Source organism: Octopus bimaculoides, chromosome 1 (genome assembly GCF_001194135.2).
Source record: "Octopus bimaculoides isolate UCB-OBI-ISO-001 chromosome 1, ASM119413v2, whole genome shotgun sequence".
Classification (NCBI taxonomy): domain Eukaryota; kingdom Metazoa; phylum Mollusca; class Cephalopoda; order Octopoda; family Octopodidae; genus Octopus; species Octopus bimaculoides.
The window spans coordinates 115,508,621-115,513,764 of NC_068981.1; the positions used below are offsets into that span (position 1 = coordinate 115,508,621).

At 35.0% G+C, this 5,144-nt stretch overlaps 1 protein-coding gene across 1 annotated transcript in view; it reads left to right on the forward strand.

The window, feature by feature from the left end:
• Positions 1-5,144, forward strand: part of LOC106876867 (A disintegrin and metalloproteinase with thrombospondin motifs 16) — a 346,691-nt gene that overhangs the window by 269,771 nt on the left and 71,776 nt on the right. The window lies entirely within an intron of this gene.

Below are 5,144 nucleotides of genomic sequence, written 5' to 3' on the forward strand. Positions count from 1 at the left end.
GTGTGTGTGTGTGTGTGTGTGTGTGTGTGTGTATGTATGTATGTATGTATGTATGTACGAAATGGTGATAAAAAAGAAATTAGACAAACAGATACGCAATATCCCACATGAAAGCATCTATTGTATTTGACACCTAACAATAATTCTCCAAAACTTTATTTACAAGCGAAGAAGGAATTACAACCGTTTCCAAATTGATATCTGATTCTTTTTTCATACTCATTGTTTTAATGAGAAAGGTGAATTGATCGCCTTAAACAACCAAAATGATATAGCTTTCGGAAAATTTTGCGATTCGAAAACAGGCATGGATTGTAATATTTACACATGCACACATGCATAAAGATAGACATACAGACATATGCATATACACGTGAACGTATATATCTATGTGTGCATATGTGTGTATATGTATACTTATGTATATATATACGTGCATGTACAACAAAGTAGAATAATGGCATACAAGGTTAGACAACTGTTGTTCTATTGAAGTGTATTGAGACAGAAATACCTGTCGCTAGTTGTCTTTATGTATCCAGGCACTAAAGCTGTCTTGCTTAAAAACTTGTCAATTATGGAGAATACTTGTGTCTTGAGATTATCCCCCTTTATCGTTTTGATCTGGTTCCAATTGCTATCAGGCGATGGTTTTTACCTTTTCTGAATGTGAAGGTAACTATCAATAAATATGGATTTATTTTGTATGGCGCTTAATATAACTTTATTCGTATTTGTTGTTCAAATATATGTTACTGACTAGACTGGCTTATTTTGCGCAAGCCATTTTCATGTGCACGCGTGCGTGTGCGTAGATAGATAAATAGATAGCTATGCATATATGCATGCGTGTAGATATGTATGCGTACATACATATTCAGGTTCCTACACACAGAGAAAATTTTGGATTTCTATTTTACTATATTCAGACATTGTTTTACTTAAACAGGATGTTATACTTCTCAACCAAACGTAAATTGCGGTTTCATTATTGCTCTATCTTATAGAAATATTTTCCATTCCACTATCATTCATCATTTGCACTTTTTGAAATGCAGAGGTGGAATAATGATTTACAACGGTATACATAATCAGAAAGTGCAAGCGTGTGCATATGCTTAAAAAAATTACTAGAATAATAAATTTTAAACGCTTACAAAATTATTTCTAGTGCGCCGGAGTAGCTGTGTGGTAAGTAGCTTGCTTACCGACCACATGGTTCCGGGTTCACTCCCACTGCGTGGCACCTTGGGTAAGTGTCTTCTACTATAGCCTCGGACCGACCAAAGCCTTGTGGGTGGATTTGTTAAACGGAAACGGAAACTGAAAGAAGCCCGTCGTATATATGTTTATATATATATGTATGTGTGTTTGTGTGTCTGTGTTTGTTTCCCCCAACATCGCTTGACAACCGATGCTGGTGTGTTTACGTCCCCGTAACTTAGCGGTTCGGCAAAAAGAGACCGATAGAATAAGTACTAGGCTTCCAATGAATAAGTCCTGGGGTCGATTTGCTCGACTAAAGGCGGTGCTCCAGCATGGCCGCAGTCAAATGACTGAAACAAGTAAAAGAGTAAAAGAGTGCACATCTTCCCTCCTCTTTTTCATACACACACCAACACTCATTCCCTCTTACTCCTTTTTTCTCCTCCGTGCAAACTATTCCTCATTTTCTATAACGTTTTCCTACTTCTACTTCACTTTCTTATCTTTAACGCTTGGCCTCAAAGTTGAGTCATGTTCTGTGATGACACATGCCAAAATGTATGTCTACTCTTAAGACCTCCTCTTTCTATCCAAATGCAAGCACATGATGAAATGGCGGTGCCTGCACGGAGGAAAAGAGAAGATATACTCCAAGCTGGGTTCCAACTGAAAATTAATATAGTTTACACAAACGAGATATTCTCTCGGCCCGAGCTTTGCAAACTCATTAAGTTTTTCGTCTGTTATTCTGCTCTATGCATATACAACCGCTGGTGCACACGTGGATGGACATCTCGTATATACATATAGATAAAAATATAAATATAAATTTAAATTTATGTATGTATGTATGTATGTATTCAGTAGTATGCCTTGATGCAATACACTTATCAAATACGACTCCGTATCCAGATAAGCATTCCACGTCTATTCCCATATTGCATTATAACTGTATTATTCAAATAGGAGTGGCCTAGATTGTTATTAAACTTGAATCATATATTATTAGAAAATTATCACAAACCATTTATTGAAATTTCGAAAACATTTGGCTGTATAACTTGTTATGACAGTAAAACCCTCATCAGTCGATTACAAAAAAAATATATCGATGGTATGGAGTTTTTTTCTATACATGATAGTAAACAGGGGGAAAATGCTTACACCATGGGAAAAATCAGAAACAAAATCGAGAAAGATGAAAAGAGAGAAAGATAAAAGGTACGAAACATCAGCTGAACAAATATCAAAGGAAGGCGAAGAACGATAAAAATGAAATGAAAATACGTTCTATTGATCGATCGATAAACAGACAGACAGACAGACAGACAGACAGACAGACAGGCAGACAGACAGACAAACAGACAGACAGACAGACAGACAGACAGATAGATAGATAGATAGATAGATAGATAGATAGATAGATAGATAGATAGATACCTCTGCGATAGAAATCTCCTGGTTTTCTGATTGGGTAAAAATGATCAAACTTTAAATCTCCGTAACATTTTTATGAAATTTTCCGGGAATAAATGAATCACAAAATCGGATTCAGTGTGAAAAAGTACCGTAAATCCTCGAGTATAGTCCGCCCTTGCGTATAATACGCAGGGGATTTTTAGGAGGCTGTACCTCTGAAAAACCTAAACCTTGTGTATAATACGCACCCCTTCTCTAACTTGAGTCAAGGAGATCTATATAACGTCCTTGGTTTGTAAACATATATACGGTAACGTCCTTTGTTATTATTGTATATATAATATAATGTAAACGTGTAGCTTTTTTGTGCACTTTGTTTGCAGAAAATAAAGAAATAACGGTAATAACGTCAGTGAAAAATAAATATTAAGTAAATTGCCTTTACATATTTATCACTATCAGTTACAAGCCCGACATCACAAAATGCGTCTGAATAAACATTGCCGGACAGAAAATAGAGACTCGGATATTGCTTACAAAATATTTTTCATTTTTAACCTCGTATATGGTATGCACTAGGGATTTTGACCTTTAAATTTTGGGAAAAAATGGGATTATTCTCGAGGATTTACAGTACATCAAAATACCAAATTTGAAAATTTTCTCTTAATTTCAATATTTCAAAATCTATGACAGCAATAGAAATGATTACTCTCTCTGTCTATCTCTTTCATTTACGCTTTTCTCATTGTAAACTTCCTCCTCTCTCTATATATATTTACCACACTCATTCCTTAGATATGTATATCACTCAGGCTGTGTGTGCGTGTGTGTGTGTGTGTGTGTGTGCACGCGCGTCCGTGCGTTCGTGTGTGTAAGGAATTTTATTAGACTGACAGAGTCGAAAGATCCTTACAAAAGCATCAGCAGCGAAGTGATAAGATCCTTACATCTATGCACCAAATTGAAACACAAAAATTTAGTTTATCGATACATAATAAATTGCCCCAAATAATGCAGCAATCTGCCTTGATCAAGAGGCCTATACGTTTGAGAAGATATGGTCTGACATAGAACAAAAAAATTGAACCATGGGTATTCTATCGTGAAAATTGCCCGGCAACGACGGAATACTCAGCGAAAAGAAGTAGGACTTGCATATATATGTGGAAATACGCAAGTATCCGTAGAGTGTATACAAAAGAATTTTTATACGAGAAGATGGAATGAACAGGCTTAGTTGTATCAGCGCATCATTTGTAGTGATTTCTAATACAGCCTGTTCGTGACTGATCAGATGTACTTATAAAGACATTTCCATTCTCTAGATAGTTTCTCAGCCAAAGCTAAAGAGCAACCATCAGCCCATGAGGTGAATTATCCTGCACTAGACTGCGTTTGCTATTTATTTCTGTGATAGATGCTTACTAATAAGTTCGAAAAAGTACTTTTAGGGTTCTAATAACACTTGCATTCTATTGTATAATAGATAGACATTGACCAAATGCTGCGTTTATCCGTCCTTTTAACGGGTTTTGTTTTGTCTTACGATGTTTCTCCTCTCAAGGCTAACATAGGAGAGGTATTCTTTGGGTTAGTCACCGACGAACTGACCGTTGCCAGCTGTGTTGACAAGTGAACTCTCTCTCTCTCTCTCTCTCACACACACACACACAAACAACTTACACACATACGCAGAGACACATATATGCATACACACACGTATAAACATACATAAACATACACACACATACTCACGCACACAAATGCACACACCTAAACTTGCTTTCGCCTACGTGTATATGATGCACAATGTTTTGCAATTATAACATATGGACATTAAAAACAAAACAAAAAAACTTGAAAAAGAGACCTAAACCACTGAAAAAATACTGAATATTTACTTAAAGTCTCTTGGAGAAAAAGTGGAATATGTAAACAAACAGCGGTTGCATTAAAGCTACAAAAATAAAACTCATACATAGTCGTACGCATGTACAATTGTCCAATTGCCCATAGTTTACATGTTTTCCATATGCTTTCTTTTAATCTTATTGAATGCATTATTTTATGAGTATATAATTCTTAATGAGCATTAATTAATGACTTAAGTAACTGACCGATTAATTACTTTGGTAATTAATTCATTCCTTATTTTTTCTTTCATTTATTCGTTTACCCACTCGAACAGTTTCCATGTTGGTCGGTAGTGCAAAATAACCGAATGCGTAAGAGAGGTGGATGAAGAAGAAACAATAATATTCTACATGTATGTGTCTACACAGACACACACCCAAATATGTGTGCGTGTGTGAGCTTATAACATATATATATGTGTTTTTGTATATATATACATACATACATACATATATATATATATACACATACACCTATACATATACATATATATATATGTATAGTTATGTGTATGTATATATATATTTATGTGTATGTATATGTATATATGTGTATGTATATATATTTATGTGTATGTATATGTATATATGTGTATGTATATA